At 39.1% G+C, this 27,660-nt stretch overlaps 1 protein-coding gene and 1 long non-coding RNA gene across 8 annotated transcripts in view; one reads left to right on the top strand and one right to left on the bottom strand.

Moving 5' to 3' along the window:
* ARB2A (ARB2 cotranscriptional regulator A) overlaps positions 1-27,660 on the top strand; it is a 231,421-nt gene that overhangs the window by 30,006 nt on the left and 173,755 nt on the right. The window lies entirely within an intron of this gene.
* Positions 632-27,660, bottom strand: LOC117679065 (uncharacterized). Its single transcript, XR_004595263.2, has 3 exons — positions 27,439-27,660; positions 17,752-17,801; positions 632-659 (listed from the first exon to the last, which is right to left on the bottom strand). It is a non-coding gene; the product is annotated as an uncharacterized LOC117679065 (long non-coding RNA).

The raw sequence follows: 27,660 nt of genomic DNA, 5'->3' as shown, positions 1-27,660 counted from the left end.
AACTTGCAGTAATTGCAGGCAGCTGGTGTTACTTAACAGCACTTTAGTCTGCTGCGCTACCAAGAAATATTGACTAATATTTCTCATAGCTGTTTAAATGCCAATCCCAATGAACCATGTTCATATATTCAGGATTTTCTGTAGCTACCAAAATGAAAATAAGACCATAAAATTCAACAAAGAGATAAAAAATATGCTTATTGAAACCATTGAAAGTATAGCTGAAAAACATTCTTTGATCTATTAGAATATTAGTTGTGGAATAAAAATCAAGCATTTCTATCTCCCATTGCAAATTCCTTTATTTTGTAACTAATCACAAAATAAATCTGCTACAGGGATTCTCATGCAAAAATTATGTAATATCATAATCATCTGAAAACAATGTCCTTTTAAATATAATCTGTCATCTTTGATTTAAAAATCCTTTATAAAATCAAATAACAACAGAAGAACAAACTGTAGGTGTTGATAATTGTCTTTTTTTCTTGAAATTACCAAATTACAACATGAAAACATTTCCAGTGAGACATGTAATAGGTCATTTGCAGCTGCAGGCATTTTTTCTCCTTCAGGATGGGCTTGTTTAGTTTCTCTCACTTTCTGCCTGTGGCACTGTATAGTGAAATTCAGACATGTTCTTCCCCTCCAGGGAATCTCTAGGGTTGAGGATAATTTATACAAAATTAATAAAAAGTGCTGCTTTTCCATTATAAACATTCCAATGGTATTGCTATAAAATTTCTTTCAATAAAAGAATATTATCTAGAAAACGTATGTAATATGAAAGCAATATCCCTGCTTTCAAATTTAGAAAGTAAGTGTAGCTTATGGAGAGGGAATTTATGATTAAGAGACATTACAGATGATTCTGAAGCCCAGGGAGTGAAGTTCACTGAATAATAATGTTGAAAATGTAAGAAATGTTTGGACAGTAGTCATACTAAGGAAAATATTCTCAAAGTGTAGTGACTTAGCAAGGTGATTACCAAATCTCAAATCTATCTATCAACTTTGGATAAAATAAATTTTCTATTTGTATCTAAATGCTAAATTATACTTGCCCAAATGTATTTATGAAATAAAGATTCCATAACTCTTAACTATAATCACCTAAGATTTGAACCACATTACTATGAATTGTCATAATTACTGTTAGAAAATCTTGGCATTGAAGCATTCTGAAAAGAGTTCTGGGAACTCTTTTTCAACCAACATTATATTTTCAGGAGGGGTACTTGTTTTAATGTAAAAAAAAAGTAAACATAAATAAATAGCTAGATCATTTGAAGTTTATAAAGTTATATTGTAACTGATGTTGATTTCTTTGTCTAGAAAAAAAACAGTTAATATTTTAAGTTGATTAAATGCCAGGTTGGTAAATAGTAAGACTGCCCTTAGCTTTCCTGGATGGGCTTGGTCATAATCAGAAATCCAGAAAATTGAGCCAAAATGTAGTCAATTACAGTCAGAGGGTCAGAGTATTGTTGTGAAATCATCAACTGGTGTGGTTTAAAAAGGAGCAGAGGGTTTCTGGTGAATGGAACAATTGTTCCAAATAGGGAATTCTGGGCAGGAAAGCTTTTAAATGGAATTTGCATCAGGGCACCTTTGCCATGTAAGAAACCTCACAGATCTCTTCTGTTCTAATGCTTTAGTCCTGGACCAACCCACCCACTCCATGTACTGTAGCTCCCAGGTGATGTTGAATGTTTCACCCATGAACTCATGTCAATCTCTGGGAGTCTGAGCCAGCCATCACAAGCAAAGGTTTAGCTACAGCTTTAGAAAATTCTGGAAGAAATGAACTATCTGTACTCTTCAATCAGAGTTCATGCTGGGCCGTAGCCCTAAGACAACATTGATTTCTCTAGCAGAGCAGGAATAGGGTGGTGCATCCTTTCTCTCCTTAATTTCCCAGTGGTTCTCAATATTACTGACATGGTATCCTTTTGGAATGGCTTTAGGAATTGACTCGGGGGGGATATGGTGTTGCGTTGGATCTCCCTTTTCTCCAAGTTTCAGTTGATATTGATGGAGAACAAATTGAACCCCAAATCCTTGATCTTTTGGTTGCCACAGAACCTGATTTTCTTGCCTCTCCTATTTAACACCTATATGAAGCCACTAGGTGAACACATCTGTCAGCAAAGGAGCAGGGGCCATCAGTATACTTGTAATACCTAGCGATATATCTCAACCCAGGCTGTATGAGTAATTCTCTAGTGTGCTGCTTGGAGAATCCAAGAGCGTGGGTAGTTTCCCTCAGTTAGGCTGATACTGAGTGCATATATCTTTAAATAAATCGTTGACTCCGCCTCCAGGTACTGGCTGAGGCCCAGTTCCTTTCACTCAGTCAGGCTAGATAGACTGCATTTTTGTTCTCCTGTCAGTTTTCCTCAAAACGATAGATTCTTCATATTTCACCTTTGGGTTTCTTCAAACCTCCATTTTTTTTGTTTTTTTTTCCTGTTGGAGCTGTATACTTTGGATTGACAAGCCTTGTGAGTCTGATTATTTCCTTGGCTGCCGGTGGGGTTGTGTCGGCCCTGGGGCTCTAGGCCACCTGCCACCACTCGGTTTATATTGTGACGAAACCACAGAGCTCTGCATCGGCATCTCTGTGTGTGATTGCCTTCACCGCCGGTGAGCGCCTTGGTTGCCCGGCTTGCCGGCATAACTGCCACCACCAACAGCTCCACAGTTACCTTGGGCAGCTTCGGAGTCCCTGCCCGGTGCTCCGCGGCATACTCTGCACCTAATTTCACGCTTCGCTGCGCTAGGAACACTTTTGAGTGTTTGTGCGCTCGGCTCTCCGGCAGAATCACGAAGGCGCTTTGAGGCGGTTTCCCGCGCTCGTGCCATTTTGTTTTTGATTGTCGGCCCACGAAGGCGCTGGGAGGATTTCTTCGCGCACCAGGACTTTGCTAACTGCCGAGCCGCTGCCACACAGCTGAGCCGGCCGGCTCTTGTGCCATTATAAGGTGCCTGCGAAGCAGCGTGACTGGAAGGGGGATTCTCTCTAGCGCTATCTGATTCTCTGCCATTTTGTGTCTGGACATTATTAGCTGATTCCTTCTGGACTTTTGTGTGTGTGTGTGTGGACGCTTTGCTCTGTCAGCGCCTGGCCTCATTGCTTCTCTTCGGACGCTTGTGCTTCCAGCGCCAGAGTCGGTTCTTCATAATTGTGTGGTCCGTGTGGGGGCAGCGCCATATACAGGTCATACTTGAACTGCGCTCCCCCCCTTTAAAAAAAAGGCATTTTACTATGGGTGATTCAGAGCTTTCCTCTGATCTTGAGCAGGCCCATAGTCCCCCCCAAGGCCCAAACGCCTGTACCATCTACAAGCAAGGGGTCTAACAAACGGTCCAAACAAGCTTCTGACACTGTCAAGCCTCCAGCTTCACGGGGCCACAAAACCTCATCAGCCGATGATAAAGCTGCCAAGCGGAGACATGATGCCTTAGAATGCTGCTTTGACCAGGCACAGCGCAAGGCTCAACCGGCTGCTCAACAAGTGGCCCCACCTGTTGCGGTGTCCATTCCACCGGACCCTTCGGGCCCTCAGCCCCCTACTATAATGCTTCAGGGGGATTCTGCTGGGGTAATTCTTGTTTCCCAAATGGAAGCTTGTAGTCAGCAGGGGGATTTGGTCTCGCTATTGACAATATCTGTGGCGGGTCCATCAACCCAGCCTCCTTTACATCATCCCGCACCGGAGGCCACTTTCATCCCCACTGCTGCAGGGCTCCACACTGGGGAAGGGCCGCAACCGCCCTTTTACTGCGATCTTCAGGCGATGATTTCTGCGACCGTCTCCAGGATGCTGGCAGCTGGACTCCCTCAAGGGGCCCAACCAGCCCCCTGCTCTGCAGCCCCCCGCCCTCTAGCCCCACCACGTGGCGAGGTCAAATGTAGTAACTACTCCCTACAGGAATCCATTCACAGCGAGGATTCCCTGTTTGATGACGATGAGAACAGAGACATGGAGTTCTCAGATGATGAGGGCATGTTGCCAGATAAACCAACATTTACGGGTCTTTTCAGGCCCTCTTTATTCAAATCCTTCCTCTACAAAGCCATTGCTACGACTTAGCTGGCCGCCGTCAAGCTTAGCCTGAACAACAAGGAGACCCTAGCCCTCATGATGCCCTGTTTGTGGTGCCCAAGGCGGAACAGGAGTTTACCCCTTGTCCGCAGCTTGTCTCGGAAATGATTCAGCGGCCTTGGGCCCAACCCGGGTCTTTGGTGGCACCAAATGGCCTCGACAAGAAGCTGTTCTGCTCGGCACCGAATCTCCAGGACTTACTTGCGTTGCCGTCAGTGGACGTGCCGGTTGCTGCCTTAACCTCCTCCATGATCCTCTCTAATGACATCGTGGACGGACTACATTCAGAGGATAGGAAGGCAGAACTTGTTTTCCGCAAATCTCACCAAGTGGCAGCCTGGGCCGTTCGAGCCACTACATCCGCCTCCTTTTTCAATCGGGCTTCGCTGATCTGGCTCCGCCAGCTTCAGGCTCCCTCCCGACGATAGACGCCTCCATCAAAACATTAATAAATTGGTGGCCGCTATGGAATATTCGGCCGATGCAGCCCTGGCCGCGGCCAAATTCACCTCTCGTTCCTTAGTCTCCACTGTTACTTCTCGCCGCCTCTTATGGCTCCGACATTGGAGGGTGGATATGAAATCCAAATGGAGACTTGCCTCTGCCCCATATAAGGGAGGCATTAGACCCTATCCTCATAGAGGACAAGGACAAACAAAATGTTATGCCCTTTTTTTACCGTAGAGCAGATCGCCGCTATTCCCCATATGCCCAGCAGCAGCCCTTTTGGACTGACTCTGGGACCAGCGGGTCCACCACTTACTGCCCATCATCTTTCATCTTCGACTGACCCTCCGACCGGCCTGCCTTTCAGGACTGCGGCAGACGCCAACAGCCCGCCAAGCGCCCCTTTCGAGGAACGGGCAATTGTTCCTTTAGACGTGGCAAATGACTGCATCACTCCGTATCCCATTGGCGGCCGTCTCGCTCACTTCCTTCGCCAATGGGAGCTCTCTACAACAGACACATGGTTCCTCCAAACGATGCGCCTGGGCCTCACCCTGGAATTCTCCTCCAGCCCTCCCAACCGCTTCGTCCAGTGCCCCATCTCGGACATCAAGAGGTGCTTGATGTCCACGGAAATCCAGCACCTTCTGGACATCTGCGCTATAGAGCCGGTTTCCACAGAATACCGTGGGACCGGTTTCTACTCAATATTTTTCCTCGTTCCAAAAAGTTCCGGGGGCTGGAGGGGGATATTGGATCTAAAGGAATTAAACAAGCTGATTACATACCATCAATTCAAGATGCAGTCACTCAAATCGATCATGGGTTGCATCAGGCAGTCGGATATGATGACCTCAGTAGACCTCAAAGAGGCCTACCTCCACATACCGATTCGGCCATCCCACCAAAGGTTCCTGCGCTTCTTTTATGCCAACCAGCATTTTCAATACAGGGCCATGCCATTCGGGCTCTCATCGCCCCCCCGAACCTTCACGAAGATCCTTGCAGCAATTGCAGCCTCTCTCCGACTCATTCCCATCAGAGTCCTTTGCTACTTGGACAACATCCTTGTCGTCATCTTCCCATCAGCAAGCGCTCAGAGATCTGGAGGTGGTGTGAGACACCTTACAACGTCATGGATTTTCTCTGAATTTGGACAAAAGCCATCTTCAGCCCACCACTCGTATCCTGCATCTCGGAGCCATCATCAACTCTGTTACGGGACACGTCTTCCTCTCTCAGGATCGTCTCAGCATTGCAACCTTGATTTCGCAGGTCCGGTCCTCCAGGTCTGTCCCCCTGCTGCTGTTGTCTCAACTGCTCGGGAAACTCATCTCGTGCATCAACGTAGTACTGTGGGCCCGCCTCCATTCCCGCCCCCTACAATGGTACCTCTTTCCGTACCAGAATTCACTGTGCAGCAATTCCAAGGCCAAAGTCCTGCTGCCTCGTTCAGTCAAACGATCTCTCTGTTGGTGGACTTCCACAGCTATAACACGGGGCTGCATCTTCCAAGAGCCGCCGCGAATTACTGTGACAACGGATGCAAGTCTGATGGGTTGGGGTGCCCATCTCTTCTCCAGTGTGGCTCAAGGTTGTTGGTCACCGACAGAGCTCCAACACGATATCAATTGGTTGGAGCTATGGGCAGTCCACCTCGCCCTCAAACACTTTCATTCCAAGGTAGAGGGGCAACATGTGCTAATTTTAACAGACAACACCACCGCCAAAGCACATGTAAATCGGGAGGGCGGCACTCGCTCCAAGCCTCTACTGGACGAGGCCATGACACTGCTTTCCTGGGCAGAGAAGCACACACTCTCCATCACGGCGCAACACATCTCCGGGTCGAACAACATCCAGGCGGACTGGCTGAGACGCTCTCAGATAGATCAGGCAGAGTGGCACTTACACTCCGCGCTCTTCCAGGAGCTGACGACCAGGTTCGGGGTTCCGCTCGTGGACCTGTTTGCGAGCCCCTGCAACGCTCAACTTCCCCGCTTCTTCTCCCGGTTTCCTTGCCCGACGTCAGAGGGAACGGATGCGCTCTGATGTCCCTGGCCTCCGGGCCTGTTATACGCATTCCCACCCCTCCCGCTCATCCCGAGAGTGGTGCGCAAGATCCTAGCAGAAGGCGCGGACGTTCTCTTGGTCGTCCCGCATTGGCCGCGCCGGCCATGGTATGCAGACCTACTGGACCTGTCGGTCTCCTGTCCCTGGAGGATCCCCCAGGATTGGATTTCTCTCAGCCAGGGGGTCATTCTGCACCCAGAACCACAGTGGGTCCCGTTGACCATCTGGCATTTGAGAGGATCCTCCTGAGAAGGGACAACCTTTCAGTGTGGATGATCACCATCATGCAAGCCTCTCGCTGCACCTCTACCAACCGGATCTATGACGCCACTTTCGACTGGTGCTCCAAGAACCACATCGACCCAACCTCTGTTTCTGTTTCCGTTGTCCTCGAATTTCTTCAGGACGGCTTTGATAAGGGCCTTGCGCCGAATACACTCTGCCGCCAGGTGGCTGCTCAACACTCGGTCTTGCCGGGCACGTTGGATTGACCCCTAACACAGAACCTGAGGATTCGGACTTTTCTTAGGGGGCTACTAATCTCCGTCCCCCTGTAGTCCACCGATACCTGACATGGGACCTTTCCCTGGTTCTCCAGGCGCTAATGTCTCCACCCTTCGAGCCCCTGTCCTCCATCAGTCTCCGCTTCCTGACCTTGAAAGTCGTGTTCCTGGTGGCGATTACCTCTGCAAGGAGAGTTTCTGAGCTCGCAGCACTCTCAGTCCACCCTGACCTCTGCATCTTCCATACAAACAGAGTGATCCTGCGAATGGACCCATCTTTCTTGCCTAAGATAAATTCGCTCTACCATCGCTCTCAGGAGCTTGTCCTATCTGATTTTTGCCCAGGGCCCTGACATTGGGTTGAAGCTCAGTGGCATACCCTGGACATCCGACCAGATCTCCACAAATACATCAAGCATACTGCGCCCTTTTGAAGATCTGAGGCGCTTTTCGTCTCCTTCTTACCTGCATCGATGGGCCACAAGGTGTCTTTGGCAACGATCGGCCGCTGGCTCAAGGCGTGCATCGTGAAAGTGTACGCCCTTAAGAACAAGCCTCTGCCTGGGTGTATTCTGCTGCACTCGACGAGGAGTGCTGCCACGATGGCAGCTTGGGCCACCCAGGCATCAGTGATGGACATCTGTAGGGCGGCAACTTGGACTTCACTTACACCTTTCATCCGCCACTACAAGGTTGACTCCTTCGCCTCGGCTGAGGCGTCCTTTGGACGGCATGTATTGCAGACAGTTCTCTCTATTCCAGCCACCCGGGAGCATTCAGCCTCTCTCCCTCTCTGGTACTTGCTTGGGTATGTCCCATGCTCTTGGATTCTCCAAGCAGCGCGCTAAAGAACGCACATTGATTACCTGAACGTCCATTCTGGGCGCACTGCTGGAGAATCCAACCCATCCTGGCCGGCTTCTGCTCCGTGGTTCCGGATGGCTCCTGGACTTTCGTCTCTTGCTCTCCTTCGTGAAAGAAACTGGGCCTCAGCCAGTACCTGGAGGCGGAGTCAATGATTTATTTAAAGATATATGCACTCAGTATCAGCTTAACTGAGGGAAACTACCCACGCTCTTGGATTCTCCAGCAGCGCGCCCAGAAGGGATGTTCAGGTAAGCAACGTCCGTTCTGTCAAGTTATTGTTCCAGTACATAAAAGCTGTGGGGGAAGGAATAGGCTTAAAATCAACCCTATCAAGATTAAGTGGCTATAAACCTGCTGATCCATGGAGATTCCAGTTCTAGTTTGAAACGGAGTAGCAATTCCCCAAATGAAACTGATGTGAAGTTTGAAGGTCTTCCCAGATTTGTAGTTCCAGCTCAAAGAGGACTTAGCAACTGTATTGTGGGAGGCTTTGCAGAGATATTTTGTGTGCCAATTGTGCTTAATACTGCACTGAGAGCCTCTTCTCTCTGATGCTGGTCAATTTCTTTGGTTTTCAATGTACTTTATACATCTCCCAAGAAGTTGATTAGCTTTAGAAATGTGAGTAGGCAATCAATCAAGGTCAGAGAATATGAATATTGGTAATGCTATTAGGCAACACCACACACAGTGGATGCTTAAAATACTTTCTTAAGTTTCTGCAATTTTCAGGAACTTTTAATGCAACTTCACAAGAATTGGCAAAACCACTTTAATTTCCCCAACAGGACAAATCATCGCATATAATTATTTTCTAATATTTACAAAAATTTTACCCATAATTGAAATATGTTCAGTTCCTTCAGTCTCTTTATAGGATTTGGTTTCTAGTACCTGATTATTATTAAAAAAATTTTATCAGAACTTGTATCAGAGCATTTAAACTAAACTTAAAGCATGATATCCAAAATTGGATGTAGTACTTGGATCAATGTAGAATAAACTAAAAAAAAACAACACTAATTCCAAGATTATGCATTTTCTTTACTCCAGTATTCCTACTCTTTCTACTCCCTTGACTAAGTTTTCTCTACGGATTAGTATCAATTCAAGAATAGCCGATTGTCGCATGTGTTCTCTCTGAAAGACAAAGTTGTCAGCAGGACAAATAAGACATTTTCTGCAAGGACCAGGTTTGAAAGAATTTGGCTCCCGGCAGATGAAGGGATAATTAAAGTTTCCTGTCACTGTTACTTCATACAGAACAGCATTGCTACTAAGATTTTCTGTGTTTCTTACTTCTTGATATTTACTCATTTGTTTTGAAGTCTTCCTTATGGAGAGTTGTTTTCACTGTCAGATTCTGTTGTAGAACAGGTTTTTTTTTAAACTGATAAATCTTCCTCTGTCTCATCAGATGTGTGCTGATATGTTTGTTACTCCAAACCTTTGTCATTTTGTTCAAGGACTGCTACAAATTTACACTGGTTACACTGGGTACAAATAGATAGCAGGGTCTTCTCAGACAGAAAGACAAATGGGCCATGAACATTGCCAAGTCATCGCTCCTGTTTTATCTTCTCTCCTGTTTCTTAAATCACCACCAGTATATTTTTATCTTGTTCCTTTCTCATATATATATATACTATAGACTATTTGGAAGGAAAATTGGCTATGCATTCTGACCTAAACGTCCTCACCAACCTTCAATGGAAAATTCTTTTTAACTATTTCCTTTTATTTTACTCTAAAACACAGGATTTTAGAGACTTTATTTATTTATAACATTTATGAAATGTTTCTTTAAGAAGAAATTTGCTTTTCTTATACAATAGTGAGAAAGTCAGCCGAATGCAGTTTTAAGTGGTAACTTCTTTCTATGCTAATCTCTAGGTTAAATAAAACAATCTTCCAGAATGCATAGTCCAGTAAGAAGTTGTTGTTGCACTTAAAATTGTAAGAAAACCTCTAAATTATAAACATTATAGGTTTTAGTTCATGTTCATCTTTGTTCATAGCCATGCACAAAAAAGTTTGAACATTCCTTAATCTGGTTAATTTATGATCTAAAATCAATCTTATTTTAATACTCAGTTTCATTGGAAAAACCAGTAATGTAAGAATATTAATAAATGTGCTAAACGTGAAAAAAAATTGAGTTTGGGATTCTAAATTAGAAGCTAACAATTTCTAATCTTGGATATATTTTCATGATTCACTAAGTAAAGCCTGATGCTAATATTGTGTAAATTGCTGACATATAGATGAGATTATTTTTCACAAATACGTCAGTTACTTTTCTCTTTTATTTAAATTAAAAATCCTAGTCATTGCATACAAAGGTAAGGAAGGATCCAATCTGGGTTGATCACTGAGACCAGAGGTTTTGTCTTCTGAGGTTTCGGACTTGTGCTGGAGCCCATCTTCAGGGAACTTCTCTCTAAATTAAGGAAAGCTGGTATCTTATTTTACTACAACATGTCAACACATAAGAAAGTATGCTTAACATCTGGATAGCAAAATGGGCAGCATATAAATTAAATAAATATTAATAATGCAGATGAAAGTAGTAGCAATCATTTTGTAGTTCTGCTTTGTTGAGATTAGTTAAGTCATGTTCATCAGCATTTTGGTTTTGAAATATATTTTTAAACATTAAAAATAGCTAATGATTAGAACTGAAATACTGGTTGCGAACTATATTTTGTCAGTTCTGACAATGAAACTAAATTAAAATAAATATTTACAAGTCAACTAATGTCATTTTCTTAAAATACATCAAAATTTGAAAATAGTAGAAAATGTAGTGTAATAGACCTGGATCACATGCACCTTAAATTAAAATTGATCTGTAATAGCCTAGATAGGAAAGTTTTCTGGCTGAAATACAGACTACATTGGTGAGTGTACAGCATAGCTAATCTATTAATTTTCTAATATAGTCATCCATATGGTGGATGATTTCTGAAGGATTCAGGACAGGGGTTGCTCCTCTGTCCTAGTCCTCTTAGATCTCTCACCGGCTTTTGATACCATCGACCATGGTATCATGCTGTAGCAGTTGAAGGGGTTAGGAATAGGGGACACCATTCTGCGGTGGTTCTCCTTCCTCTCCGACCGCTCGCAGTTTGTGTTGGCAGGGGGGCAGAGGTCGACCTCGAGGCACCTTGTATGGGGAGTGCCGCAAGGGTCGGTCCTCTCGCCCCTTCTGTTCAACATTTATGTGAAGCCGCTGGGTGAGATCATCCGTGGTTTGGGGGTGAAGTGTCATCTGTACGCTGATGATACTCAGCTGTACATCTCTACCCCAGACCACCCCAACGATGCCCTTGATGTGATGTCTTGCTGCCTGGAGGCTGTGCGGGTCTGGATGGGGAGGAACAGGCTCAGACTCAACCCTTCCAAGACTGAGTGGCTGTGGCTTCCGGCGTCCCGATATAGTCAGCAGGTGCCATCGCTAACTATTGGGGGTGAATGCTTGCCCCCCCCACAGAGAAGGCTCGCAATCTGGGTGTCCTCCTGGACGCACGGCTGTCTTTAGAAGAGCATATGACGGCCGTGGCCAGGGGGGCCTTTTATCAGGTTCGCCTGATTCACCAGTTGCAGCCCTTTCTGGACCGGGACGCCTTGCGCATGGTCACTCACGCCCTTGTCACCTCCTGGCTGGACTATTGTAATGCTCTCTACATGGGGCTCCCCTTTAAGAGCACTCGGAGGCTCCAGCTGGTCCAGAATGTGGCCACGCGGGTGGTTATGGGCGCAACTCATGCCCACGTGACACCCCTCCTGCGCGAGCTGCACTGGCTCCCAGTAGTCTTCCGGGTGCGATTCAAGGTGTTGGTCACCACCTTTAAAGCGCTCCATGGCATAGGACCCGGGTACCTTCGAGACCGACTTCTGCCACCAATAGCCTCCCATCGGCCAGTTCGCTCCCACAGAGAGGGTCTTCTCAGGGTGCCATCGACCAAGTTATGTCAGCTGGCGACACCCAGGGGGAGGGCCTTCTCTGTGGGAGTCCCAGCCCTGTGGAATGAACTGCCCCTGGAAATGCGTAAGATCTCTGACCTCCGGGTATTTTGCTGTGCACTCAAGACCCTGTTGTTCCGCCAGGCCGGGCTATCAACATAATAATTTTAAATTGAGTGTTTTAAATTTCTGGGGTTTTAAATTGAGCCGAATTTATTTAATAATTTTAAATTATTTTAATTGATGTTTGTCTTGTGCTTTTAATAGGCTGTACACCACCCTGAGTCCTTCTGGAGAAGGGCGGTATAGAAATTTATTTATTTATTTATTCATTCATTCATTCATTCATTCATTCATTCATTCATTCATTCAAGCTTCACTTATGTCTTTAGGCATTCATGAATTTTCAGGTAAAATAAGAAGGTGTATATTTCCTAAGAAGCAATAAGAGAGATTAACCAACTTGCCAGTAATCATTTTAACTATTTAAAAACTTCTAAAAAAAAATGTAGTTGAATCTGGGATTTTAAAAAAGAATATTAATGAAAAAAACATTTGGAGACATATTAAATTAAAAATTAAATTTACTTTTAAAAATCTTTCTGATTTGTTTTATGTTAATAATCATAGGGCTTGGTTTTTATATCAAATAAAATTCTTTTTTAATCTTTTGCCTTCTCTATATGTAGTCATGTGGAACTTTTAAACTGAACTGTGGCAAATTTACTCTATATTGCTGAAGGCACTAAGTAGAGGAGCTCATCTACTGATTTTATATATGAAAGCTTTTCTCATTCCTATAATTTTTTTTAGCAGTTGATAAAAGAGATGCTAATTTTGGGCTTTGTGGCCTTTTTCATTGTTTTCCATACTAACGAGTTATACTTTCAGCTATAAAGAACCATCTCCATGCTTTGACCTTTGTAACATTTTCTTTGTGTTATCTGACATTCAGGCAGTGGTAACGGAGGATTCTGCCATTCAGCTATTGGCCTATTCGTTCAGAGATGAGTTCCCTGATGTCAATCTTGTCAGTCAAGTCACTTTGTATTGGGGGGAATGGTAGTTGAATGACTTTTGATATGTTTTTCAGCTGTTACCAACAAAACATTTACTGCTTAAACACTGAAGTAGTTTCCTTACTGTTTTATTTTGAAAGACTATAAAATTATCATAGTTAATAAGATTGGCTTAGCTTTAAAATCAAGCTTATCAAAAAGTTGTATCATGGGGAAGTGCAATTTTTAAACCAGGGAAGGTGCTTTTTTTGCAAATTTGCTGCATAGGGAAATAAAATGTGAAAATTAAGACTGTAAAGCATGAAAATGAACCACAGTATACATATTATTTTAGTGTTAGAATCAAGCAATATTATCTACATGGTTAAGTTTGGGAGAAATTGATAAAGCCTCCAAACCTTGTTTTTCAGTGTTCCTTGAATGAATAATATATACCAAAAATGGGGATGGGGGGGGGTGAGTGAGGTAGTAGGATTCTAGCACATGCACCAAGTCATTTTCAGTTTCCCTGGCCCGCCTTTAATTCCGTCTCATTCTGGTTTTGCTTTATTTCAGTGAATCTATTCCACTAAATAAAACTGTTTTATTATGCAAGAGATTTCTAGAATACAAATCATTTTTTTTCTCTCTCAATAAAGTTTTAAGAATGGTGTGAAAAATTGTTGAGACTGATAGTCTCAAATTTCAATCTACTTCCAGATTCCAGTTATGAACTTGCAACAGTACATAAAACTACAAGATGTTTGGGGTGGGGGAGCTGGGAAGAATAGGAGGACTCTTGATAGTTTCTGAAAAGTTTTTATGCTTCAAGAAACAAAATCAACTAAATAAGAGGCAGGGAAAGGTTGTGCCTGTTCCTGATGTTTCTTAAATATGATTAAAATAGCCCTTATATGTTTAAGTGATGTAACTGATTACCTGTATAGCTTGTGTCAAATTATATTTAATATAATGATCTAGTTTTATGATGTTATTTGGCACAGGCAATCATGGTGAAAAATAATTACCCTATCAGAGGCATATATAATTGATACAAGCATATTTAGAAAAAAAATTCCCATGAAATTGTGCTAAAGAACAAGATGAAACAAGAAGTGGGCTACACTAAAAGACCTCACTTACTATTTTGAAGGCAAGAAGTCCCTAGTGAATGACATTCTGTCAAACTATCATTTGGCCAAGATTTTTGTTTGTGTGTATTTTTCTGGATTTTAAGAGAAGAAATTGTTATTTCTGTGTTTAACTTTGTTTCATGATTTTCACATGCAGCTTTTTGGTTTATGCTTTTGCCTAATATAAGCAAAAAATTCTGTCATTGATTTTTAAGAGTTACAATTTGTGGTGGCTCAGGAAAATAACTATTATTTGTTTACTCTGCTTTAATAGAATGGAATTCATATTTGAGAGGAAAGAACATAAGTGCTTACTGGCATTTTTTTTACGATTTCTTTTCTGATACTCAAAGTTGAATCAGAATTCAAAAATCCCTGATGAATCTGGAGGTTTTATCTTACCTAGTATTTTATTTTCAACATGTTAGAAAGTAAGGCATAAACTTTAAAAAATATCTAATATCTAACAACTATGCTTAATAATGAATAGGTCCAATCAGAGACATGCAGGAAAGTTACAAATATCTAGATATTTCCCTTTCTGTCTTCAATGTACAGGGCTTAATTAGGGATTGGAAAGATTGCTTCATATAGTGAAATAAAATTTCTGGTGTTGTGATACTTTTAGATGACTCTTCAACATAGAATTTAAGTGTTTATAAAGTTTGTGTTCTACATTAAAAAAAAACAGTGAGAATTGGAGCTAGAGAACTGTCTTATGAGTTAAGGGAATTTTTATTTTAAGGGCTAAGGTGTATAATTAGCATGCTTAGTGCAGGTGCCCTTCACTTATGGCCACAATTGAGATCAGAATCACAGTCAGTAAGAGAGACACCATGTGATTCCTTCACTCAGCAACCACAATCCTGACTTTCCCAGGTGTGATTGTTAAACAGAGTACCAGAACAAAGGCTCGGGACTCCAGAGCATGGTATGGCAGACAAAAGGATTCAGGCCCTCACCCTATCCCACTTGGGAGAACAGTTGCAAAAACGATGGCATTCACTAGTCTTTTACCATATTTGATATCCATGCCTCCAGTGTACTAAGGGATTTTCCCTCTGGAGGAGAAATCCCTTCATGCATTGCAGGGATGGACATCACATCTGGAAAAAATGCTAGTGAATGCTATCATTTTGGAAGTCTCAGAGCCTTAGTCTTTATTAGTAATTTCTCCTCCTCTCCAGAGGTGAAATGAAAAATGATAGTGAAGGCCAGTGTTCCGAACCTTTCAGAAAACTGATGTTTGGAGAGAAAATGCTAGTGAACACATCATTCTAAAAGGCTCAGAGTGCTGTCCTTCACTAGGGTTTTAGCTAGATTTGAGGTCTGTTTTTCTAGGCTGGGGAAGGACTTCCACTCCCTGCAAGAAGAGAGGGGAAATCCCTCAGTGCACTAGGGAATGGACCTCAAATCCAACATCCCAGGCCAGCAAATGAATTAAATTCCAAATTTTTATACAAGTTACTCATATTTACTTGATGGAATTAATTACCACAAGTTACTATAGACCTAGTACCTAACAGTATTAACTTCAAGAGAGAATTAACCAGATTTGTAGAAGATACATAGCTGCTAGTTATGGAATCCGTATGAACTATCTGTTTGAGTGGGCCTCTGAATACAAGCTGCTGTGTATAATGGTGAGGGCTTTGGTGTTTTGCATGAGCATTTTCGAAAAGCTTCTGAAGCTTTACATTTGTGTAAAACATTATTATATTTAACTAGTGTATATATATATATATATCTTCTGACCCATGAAGGCTGTTCTTCCAATGTCATGACCAGTGATTTTTATCTTTAGAACCAAATAATGTCATTGTACCTGCAATGTGTGTAGCTCTTAATATGATTGTTCTGCAGCAAATCTTATTTGCTCTCTTATGCTTGTTAGTAAAGAACCAGTAAAGAACCTCAGTGTAGTAAACATTAATGCTCATATAGAAAAAAATAATTGATATACCGTATATTCTTGAATAAATGGTGAGACAATTCTATGTATCTATATCTATATCTATTTGTATTTGTATCTATATATCTATAACCTTGGAATAGTGTTCTAAGGTATGTGTTTTAATAGACCTTTGACCATGCAAAAAAGGTGAAATTTAGTAAGTAGCTACATGTAAATACTTTGTTAGAGGAAAATCAGAAAATAAATTCTTATAGAGAATCATTTAACTCATACTGAACAAAGATAATTGAATGATTAAATTAAACTTTATAAGTCATAACTAGCAAATGAAGATCTTGAATTAACATCATCACCCAATTATTATAGGAGCCTATCTGCAGCTATTAGCAGTTTGATCAGGCTCTTAGGAAGATAGACTTTGGACAAATTGAGGTTTAAGGATACTTAAGAAAAGTGAAAAGAATTCCAATAAAAGGATATTAATAAAAAAGGAAGGATTATAAAAATTGTTAAATTTTGTTTCCTGTTAGTGGGTTCCATCTTACCCTAAAAAAAATAAGATAATATGTGAAATTTGAGATAGCTGTCAGTATCTTTGAACAGTCCATACCCCTGGAAATGTTTGACAAAACTTAGTGACCTGGTTTGAGCATCTTTAAATAACCTAAACCAGTATTACAAAGTATTCTTCAAGGGAATAGAGAGAAAATCAGTACACCGTATCAAGAGCAGAATTACATTTATTGAGTATTAAACGATATCAAATAATTAGAAACACATGTGGAGACCTAATAATGTAAACATTCAGGAAAGTGAAAATGTAGAGAAAGAAATCTGTACCAAAAATAACAAAACATTTAAAACGATCTATTCATTTGTCTGAATTAGCTGGGGGAAAGGGTATTAGATTTTTTTCATCATTTTCAGCCTTTATTATTTTTGTAAATTACTCAAGGCAGTGAACCAGTGGTGGGTTCTAATCTGTTTTACTACCAATTCGCATCGCACACGTGCTTTGCGCGTGATCGCCGCACGCATGCACGCTTTGCTTGCATGCGTGCCAAACTTGCGCTTCATGCAAGCGCATTAGGAAACAAAACAACTGAGGCATGGCAATTCCCTCAGCCGCGCTTTACAGCTGACCAAAAAACAAAGGAAATAAAGGTAGGTATAGCGCAGGGGCAAGGGGCAGGGCCAAACTGACATTCATAGCAAACTGGTTCTCTCTCCTATGAATATTTCCACTACCAGCTCTCCCAAACCAGGGAGAACTGGTAGCAACCCACCACTGCAGTGAACATATCTAATATACCTTTCTCTTCCTATTTTCCCCACAACAATCCTGTGAGGTGAGTTGGACTGAGAGAGTGACTGGACTAACATTACCCAGCTAGCATTCATTCTATGGCAGGATTACAACTCAGCTTCCTGGTTTCTAGCCTGGTGCTTTAACCACTAGACCATTACTGGTTATTGCTTGAAATGGAAAAAGTCCTGGTTCTTTGGGATTAATTACTGGAATTTGAATTGAATGAGAACTATATAGCAGAATTTTTCCCCATAATATTTCCTTTTGGAATGTTGAAAGTTTAGATATTTTCTTTCTATTCCCTGGTAATCTCTCTACAGGATTTTTACTTCAGAGACCCAGCTGAGCCAGTCAAAAAATGGTACACCAAACAATCAAAAAGGGTTAAGAAGTAGATCACTACAGAATTTTTAAAGTATCATTTTTCCTACCTAGTATGGTAGAGATTGTTTTTCTTAATTCTTGTTCTCTTTGGAATAGTCTGGAAAAAAGAACCAAAGGGAAATCTTATTTTGGCTAGGCAGCAGCAACATTTGTATTCTGCAGTGATTTTGGGCCATGTTTGAGAGAATCTTCTGTATTAAATGTACACAGGTCAAATTATCCAGGTCTGTGCTTGAATTAATGCATTTGAAAGGGGCAAAAAACATTCTGCTTGTTTAATCAGCTTTTAGAGGAAAATGAAGGAAAAGAAGACTTAAAGGAAAGACTATTTTAGAAATAAATGACCTTAACAGGTTTGGGAAATTAATATTCAAATGAATTGCTGTTTTTTAGCATCATTGATAATCAGTCATCTGAGCGGTTGCTCTTGAGAGATTTATGCAACCTGTAAAGTTATTAGAATTGATTAAATGTTGGAATGTCAATTTTTCTAAAAATCCAGAATTATGTCTGTTTAATATGTTGCTAATATGAATGTATAATTTGCTATCCATTATTTGTTACAACTCTTAATGGTAGCATCCTTTTTTTTAACCGTCTACAATTTGTCTGTGTTACTTTATTTTCTATTAAAGTATGTTTTCTTTTGTGAATATAGATGTGCCTATTAGACATGCAGACATTGTCCTGTTGTTTTCTTATGTTGCCTAATTATTTCTCACTTATAAAACAAAAGAAAGAAAGAAAGAAAAGAAAAGAAAAATAGACCAGTCAAAGTGTTTTCTCCTCTATTTCTAAATAGCTATTTGTAATAATTGCTGGGCTTTTCATGCATTACTGAAACATAATCTATTTTGTTTGATTGCTGTATTAGAAAGCTGTATTCTGTTCTAGAAGCTATAAACTCCATATCTAGTGGGGTCTTCCAGAATCAGTGATAAGGGTTTTTTTTTCAGTTTAAATGGACAGCTGCTCTTTTTTTACAGACAGATCTACCATTCTCTTGAAAGATAACTGAACAAATGTTTAATAACAGTTTTGTGGTTGTCCACAAAACTACCATTCCAGAATCCAGTTAATGCTTAAGTAACACCTTGTCACTGCGTTATTTTATTTACCAGCTGAGCTCGTTATTTCTGGACTATCTGACTCTCCGTACCTTGCCAAGAATTGTTATCAAAAAGCTACTACGCATGTCCATCCACCCACATTCCTTCACTTGTCTCTCACCCTCTTTCCTTTGTTCTCTTGCCACGGGTGCCGGTTGCTGAAAGGCAGCTGGCCCAAATTACTTCCAAAATGTAACAATTAACTTTTCTTAGTTAGTGAGGTGTTTTATTTTCTTTATAACAAATAAATGAGTTTTATTAGAAACCTTCCTTCGCGTTTCTTTTCAGATTATTGCAATTTGGAATAAGCCACGATTCATCTCCTCTAAACCAGGGTAATTAGTCCCAGAGCCAAACATGGGATTAATAAATGCCCTGACACACCTTGTGCATCAAAAGGCATATGTTTCTGTGAAAACTTGATGTCTAGTCTCTCCTCCAATCCAAGTTGAAATGAGTTGCACCTCATAGCTGCTTGAAAAATTTAGTCCCCTGACTGCATCATCACCAAGACCATGAATGAGATGTCATAGAGTGTCTGCCAAGATGTGTTAGGAGAAGATGGAAAGTGCTACTTAACCATTAAAAGCAGTTTCTTAAAAAGGACACATTTAAACTGCCTCCACAGTGTGTTGTGTATGAAATAAAGAATGCTTCATGAGGCTGTGTCTTCTAAAATAGCTATGAGTGTTTATTCCAAGATTAGCAAAACATGAAGGTAAACAGTTTGAAAGTTAAAGGAACCAGCCTCACCCTGAAAATATGATGATTTCCCAAGTGTAAAATAGTCAGTCTGGTTACATCCATTTTTCTAGGAATTTTGCAGACAAGACTAAACATGGGTTTGTAAGACCTGCATAAAGAAATTTCACCCATGATACAAAATAAAGTCAAATACTGAATCCCTAGTACCATCATCAGTAGCATGTGTTTTTTTCTCCAGGAAAACAGCTTGAAAATTTGTATCAGTAATTGGGAACATATGACCTTACAAGACATTTTTGGACTACAAAGAGTGTCATCCCAGCCAGCATAATCTTGAAATTTCATATATTTGTATTTCATTTCATTTATTTTATATTTATTCTGAGATTAGAGGCTGCCTGACTGCAAAGAAAATAGCGATTCTGGCCAGAATCATTTGATCAAATAAGACCAGTTAAGAACAATAACAACAAAAAGGAAGTCTCCTGCGTCTCCATCACTACCTTACCCCAAGGCCTGGGAAAACAGCCAAGTTTTTAACGTCTTCCAGAATATAATCAGGGTGAAAGCAACACAGATGGGCAGAAACTATGGGAGATAGTTAGATAACTTGGTCCTGTGCCATGAAGTGCTTTACTAATAACCAGTGCCTTGAATTGCAACCAGAAGCCCACTGGCAACTAGTTTGTATTCTGGGCCAGCTGTAGTATAGAGAGTTTCCCAATCATTACACTATATTCTTGATCATTTTATATTTTCTTGATATTTTTCATACATTGGGCAAGTTTATGTGTCATTTCCTGAATACCCCTTTTATCCTTTTTAAAAATTGATGTTTCATTACTTACCTCAAAAATTCTCTTTTACTTTTGTTTAAAAAAACAAGTTATATATTATATACTTATTCATTTGAAGGTATGTTCTTTGGTCAGTAGTGATTTCTTAATTATTAATTTGTTAAAATGAGTATTTAATCTTTAATCATCTCATTTTAAGTTCTTCAGATGCCTTCCATGAAAAAGTCAGTTTGGAAATATTTCTCTTCTTCTGCATTATCTACTATGAAGATTATATATTCAGTTTTCTTGCTCTTTCTCACAAGTACATCTTTAATCGCTTTGTTCAAACATCTGTCTGTCTGTCTGTCTAGTAAAATTCAACCTCTCATTCTCCTGGCAAGGTCAGAATGTTGCAGTTTATGACTTTAAATAACAGTAGTTTTGATTAAATTCTTTAAGAGGCAAGGAATTATGGAGATTGAGACTGCGTGATTTGAAATTCTGTTTTGCAGCCAGCTGTTTGGTTTGGATGAAAAAAAATGGGAGTTACTGAGAAACATGGCAATTATATATTTAAAAAAGCATGACCTGAGATTTGGATGGTATGGGGTTTTTATGGTTAAGGTTAAAATTTTAAAATCATGTCAGAAGTGTCATAGTCAGAATATGGAATAGATACTATCCCAGGCTGTGCCCAAAAATGCCTTGTGGATTACAGCACCAGAAGCATTTTATTGAAAAGAAACAGCAGACAAAAAGAAATGGTTGACATATCAGGAATTGTTTGAACAAAAACATGGAGAATAAAAGATGAAGTCAATAGATCCACTGATCACAAAAGGATTTAGTTTCTAATGGTTTTCATATGTACAGCCAAGAAAAAGATTTAAAGTAGACGAGAACATTTGGAGCTGAACAACACAATTGAATTTGAAAGAGAACATGTAATTGCTAAAATGTATAGGTGTTTGCTGAAATTTGAAATGGAAGAACAAGTTTAAAAGTGCATTATAAAATAACCTAACAATCTTGGTTATAACATACAGATGGATTAGTGGAAAAATATGTGGCTGAAAGGACTGAAATTTATATTGTTATAATTTAAAAGAGAATTGTTACAAAATGATGTATTATTGGCATATGACACTAGAAAAACTTTCTGGAATGTACAGTATAAAAGCACTTTAAATCTATGTTGGACATGTGTAAAACAGGAAAGATCATTTTATTATGCTTTGTAGAATTGTTAAAAAAAGCTAGAAAATTTTAGGTTTAAATATGTGCAACAATGTAAAATTTTTTAAAGTTTAATATTTAACTAAAACCAGAACTTTTCATGATGGGACTAACAAACAACTAGAAAAGACTTATGAGTGATTCTTTGTGTACATGATAACTGTAGTGAAATTATTACATGCAGAAAGATGAAAAGACTCTAAAATATCCACAATAGATTACCAGAAAGTCTGGTGAAGATGACAGAATTTGCAGAGATGACAAAATTGACTTGCTTGATTAGAGAAAAGAACAACATTTTTTAGTGACCCTAGCCCTTTATAGCTGAGAAAGTAAAAAATAAAATAAAAAATGAACCTATGATTTATCGGTTTTATGATTAGAAAGGATAGAATATGGAAAGAAGGGAGCTATTTATTTATTTATTTATTTTATTTATTTTGTCAAGCATGTATAAGATAACAGATATAGGTATAAACATGATTAAGAATACAGGAATGGATACGAATAAATGGGGACAGTAGGGCAAGGACCGTAGGCACGTTGGTGCGCTTATGCACGCCCCTTACAGACCTTAGGAATGGGGTGAGGTCAACAGTAGACAGCTATGATGTAACCTTAGATATAAAATATGAATGCATTTATAACTGCTGTAAAGATTGGAAGTCATTATTTTATATTTATTTTACTTATTTTTACTTTATTTTCTTTTTTCTTTAAATATTTTTATTTTGGGGGAAAAATCATATTTTAAAAAAATAAGTAATAGTAGCACTGGATATAGATGGAAAATAGACCTGACTACCATCTTCATCAAGGTAGCATTCAGCTCCTGGTAGCTTCATATAGGTATTAAAGGTTTTGGAGATGGAATAGAGCACTTGATGGCTAAGTTCTTTCAAAACAGACTGATGAACAAAATGGGAATAAAACCACAAATTTTCAATATTCAGTTCTCTTATGTGGCCCAGGAAGATGACATGATCAATGGCATAAAAAGCCAATAAGAGATCTGGGAGCATAAATTAAGATATACTGTCCATCACACTCAATCAACACATCATCCATTGTGGTGAACAAATTTGTACATATTCCATGTCTCAGTCTGAAGCCCCAAACTAGATTGAAATTGTTCTAAATAATAGGTATCATTCCAGAACACATATAGATACATATCCACAACCCAGCTGAACAACTTAGGAATTGTAAAATAGAGGGTAGTCTATATCAGGGCTGTCAAACTCCCAGCCTGCTGATCAGATGCATCACACACTGGCCACGCCCATGCCTGGTTTAGCAAAAGAGAAAAAAGTCCTGATACATCACGTGATGTCCGCCATGATGATGTGAGTTTGACACCCCGGTCTATATGAATCAATATTTTTTTATTACCACCTTTAAAGTGCCTAGCATTACCCCCTGAGTAAAATCAAGGAAGATTTTAGTGATATTTTCTTCCAGTATAAGTCAAAATAGAACAAGAACTAGATAGTAGCACAAGTTCATTCAACTATGTATATTCTCAAAATTGACTAGACTAGAGACTGCACTAGCATCTTTACTTTGTTCTTTGTAATTAAAACTGCCTTCAGTCTGTTTATGGATATGAGAGACCCTCTCTGCAAAAAGTTTGAAAAGCCGTCATGGTTTACCATTAAAATTCATTGTTGATTTTTTCATTTGATGAACTAGATAGAGCAAGCTCATGACACTGAGAATTCTAATTTAGTGTCCTTTTTGGCCAGATTGTTTTAAAAAAGTGTTTACACTCAGTCATAATGTACTACATTATCTCAAAATAAATAACTTTCTAAAACTAAATATCTTCAAGAGCGCATGAAAACCCTCCCCAACAGCTTGGGTCAGGCCCATGCTATCCTATTATCCTTTGGACCATTTTTAGTAGATACTATGATAGTGGAAGAAAAAAAGTCTTATTCTCTGCTACCAAGGTCATAGCATAGATCAGTGTTAGTGAACCTTTTTTGCACCGAGTGCCGAAATGGGAGCGTGCACGCATGGGCAAGCACCAGAAACCAGAAGAGCAGTTTCCTGGCACACATGCGCACACCAGGAAGCTGAGCTTTTGGTTTCCAGCATGTGCATGCGTGCCAGTCACCTGGTGTTCCAGTTTCTGGCACACATGCACACACAAAGACCAGTTGGCTGGTGTGCATGTGCTCAACGGAAACTGGAAACTCAGTTTCCTTGCATGCGCGCCAGGGAGCTGATCTTCTGGTTTCTGGCACTCCTGAGTGTGCGAAGACCAGCTGGCCAACATGCATGCGCATGGCAGAACCCAGAAGAGCAACTGGCGATGGCTGGCGTGCCCAGAGAGATGGTTCTGTGTGTCACTTCTGGCACGCGTGCCATAGGTTCGCCATCACGGGCATAGATGTTCTAATGGCTCCTAAGCAGTGTTCCACCATGCAGTCTAGCGCAGTGCTCAACCCACACTCTAGCCATCTGTCAGCCCATTTCATTATCTCCATGACCTTAGTAAACCAAGGGTCTCTATGTATTTAGTGGGCAAGGACATTCCAGAGCTGAAGTTTAATATCCAAGGACAGCTAGATATTCTAGTCTGCTACTAAGCTTTCCAGCTATAAGGTGGTGGTGTGCTTTTAAAGTTTTGAATTGTATCTCTTAAAATTAATTTTACATCATTGTCAAGTTATAGGTATTTTGCCAGAGTTTGATAATTGATTATCAATTATGACTGACTGAATTTTTTAAAGAGGACTTCTTTGATTATCTGTCTTTTCTTCAATGGTCACAATAAACAGTAATGTAATCACACATTCCCCCACCCTCAGCATGATACTTCCAAGTAATGAAAGTAAAGTGAGGGCAATTAAAGGATAAACATTGTTTGCTTAAATTCCTTACAGCCTAGTTTGTAACAGTGAAAGATCAAAAATACATTAGAAAGTGAATTTGAAATTAATATGCTATTAATACATTTTAGATTATGGATTTCAAAAAATTGTCATTTATGCAAATTGTTTATTTTATACGAAGTTCAAAAGTAAACCATAAAAAAGATGTTCTTTATTTTGAGATAATGTATTAAATTATGATTGAATGTAATACTGTTTTTTAATCTGGTCAGAAAACACACTAAATTAGAATTCTCACTGTGTGCCTTGAAGCTTACTCTATCCAGCTCATCAAATGAAAAATTCATCAATTAATCCTCTGACAATAATGATATATAGACAAAAATCAATCTGAAATTGATTTTTTGAATCAAAACATGAAAACCAAGCCCTGACCTTCTCATAATTTGAAATTTCTCTTCATTTCAGTGATATAGCTGTATAGAAAAGCTGAAGTAGTTGTATAATTGTTTGTTTTTAGACTACTGCAGAAGGTATATGTTTGAATAATAGTATATAAGCTGGTGAGAGGTGCTGAAGTACTTTAATAAAGTTATTAAATACATGTAAGAATCTGAGACAAAAAAAATTTCTGTAATAATACAGTACCAATAAAAAGAGAAATCATTAAAACACTTGGGGACCACCCAGTATGCCTGAGAGAGATAAAGCATGAGAGTATGTACAATTCAAATAGATTTAAAAGACTGTAGCTAAGAAATAGTTTTCATGTATCCATGTTGTGTGGCTTTTTCTATGTTTCCTCTTTTTGCAGAGTTTTTCAAAGGTTTTTGGGAAGAATTGCATAAAATTGCATATTTCAATTTGAATGTATCTTAATTTATATAATAGAATTAAAAACAAAACTGTTTTAAAGAAATCACTACCCTTCTGCTTTTATAGTTGTAAAAATGGTTTTGTAGTGAATCAAAAAGATTTTTATCTGAAAATGCATCTGTTTTTATTCTCCTAGCAACATTTTATATAAAATAGAGATACATATATTTAAACTTCTACTGTAGAAGTTTACTGTAGTTTACTGTAGTTTGTTGCTATAAGCTTTGCAATCTGGAATGTATGAAAACTAGATGATAAAATTTTTATATCATAAGAAGGACCATCAGGTAGATATATTTATGGTCCTTAGATATAGGAAATACCCTGTTCTGTTTTATAAATTTTCTATCAATATTTTTGTGCAGATTTGTTAGGCAGTTTTTTGTGGGTTTTTTTACATTTCTGAATTTATCATTATTGTATTTGTGATATTAAATGTTTGAAAAATATTCATATTAATGTTTGTCAGTAAAGTTTTTTATGTTTCATTACATTTTTAAACCTAAAATCTGAGAGAAAGGGTAGAATTTGAGGCCCTGAGTACAGTTTCGTTTTTTATAAATAATTATCTGTAGAACAAATTAAGTATTTTGAAATTCATTTTTAATGGAGAATACACATTTTAATTAATTTGTAAGCAAAAAACATGCAATAGTCATTGTCATTTGAATAATTTATTGTACTTTCTTATGGCAACATTTTGAGTTTTTTTGTAAATTATTTCATTAAGTTATTTTTAATAGTTCAAGCAGGTGGTAATAACTTTTAAAAAACTAAGGGAAGCAATAATGACCAGGACCCTGAAAATCATTTTAAATGTGTATTGGATTTTTCTGACTTCATTTTTCTGACTATATTATTTTTCTGACTATATTCGCCCCTGATTTTTTAAAACTGTTAAAATTTGTTAGAATTCCAATGTCTTTGCATAATATATTTACTGTGCTGTTAAACACAGATGATGTAAATGCTGGCATCTTAATATGCAGATAGATTTGAGCCGTTCCCTTCAAATCTTTTCCATAGAGTATAATACAAAAGTATCTGTGAAAGCAATAGTTTTTACATTTAACAATTATTAGTTAGTCCATTCCAATGAATAAATGGGAAAATACAATCATCTCAGTGGTACAATGCTGAGTATTAGACCCTCTGAATATGGTATTTTTGAGGTGAGATTAATATCTCTAAAAAATTCTTTTTTTTCAAGCTGCATTAGTATTATGTTCAAAGTATGTCATAGGACTCCTTTTGCTTAGAAATTGTGAAGAGGCTATTGTCAGAACAGCAGAATGCTGCTATGAAGATGTGTCTAAAACCTGCGGAACTTTTGTACAATATACCTGGAGTTTTTTCTCACCTAAATCTTCAGCAGGAGTAGAATAAAATAAAATTCAATCATAGCATAAAAGTTAATCAAGTTATATTGCTTAATAGGTACAACTAGTAGAAACCATGCCTTGTAAAGGTAAAACTGCATAAGAACAACATGAATCTATTGATGAGAAGAGGCATGCTCTTGGCTCTCTCTGCCTCTGTCTCCAGAATTTGCGTGTTAAGTGTGTATAGAGATTTTCCTTCTATTTAGAATCTCTGAAATAATAGTCTTTTTCCCTCAGTAATTGTGTTTATGCATTATAAATATCTGATTAAAAATTAGCCAACCAATTTCCATCTGTGAGTATTAGTTTGTGCTGTTTATGTATACGTTTGCTAAATTCATATCCCATCTTTATTTTTTTAGATTTTTTTTATCCTGCCTTTATTATTTTTTGTAGGTAACTCAAGGCAGTGAACATACCCAACTTATCTTCTTCCTCCTGTTTTCCCAAGAACAACAACCCTGTGAGCTAGATTGGGCTGAGAGAGACTGGCCCAAGGTTATCCAACTGACTTTTAGGCAGGACTAGAACTCACAATCTTCTGGTTTCTAGTGTGGCTTAACTACTAGACCAAACTGGTTTTCTATTATGTCTGTCCTGAATGTTTGCAAATAATAACAGTAGGAATCTTTGAGCGGGTATGTGTGATAGGGTAATGCTATCTTTTAAACCACTTTCCTAAATAACCATTTTAAAGCCTGAAACTTTACTCAAAAATAAATAAATAAATACTAGGAGGTATTTAAACAAGGTAACATGCGGTGTGAAACATCTACACGGTGAAACATTTAATTGAAGAAGCTGTACCTTCAGCTGAGGAGATCAGCATGATTCTCCTTGGGAAAAATTCCAGATGGTATTCCTTTTGCTGAAGGAAACAGTCTGGTCTATATCCTTCACCATTTTCAATAGACCTAAAGAATCTTAATGAAGATAAAGTGAATAAGCAGACAAAGAGCAGGGGCAGATATAGCTAAAATCTTTGTTTCTGCCTAGTAGGTGCTCAGATTGTACTTCCTGTTGTGTCAG

The sequence above is a fragment of the Pantherophis guttatus genome, chromosome 2 (genome assembly GCF_059756535.1).
Source record: "Pantherophis guttatus breed Tessera chromosome 2, ASM5975653v1, whole genome shotgun sequence".
Classification (NCBI taxonomy): domain Eukaryota; kingdom Metazoa; phylum Chordata; class Lepidosauria; order Squamata; family Colubridae; genus Pantherophis; species Pantherophis guttatus.
This window is presented reverse-complemented; position numbering and strand designations above follow the sequence as displayed.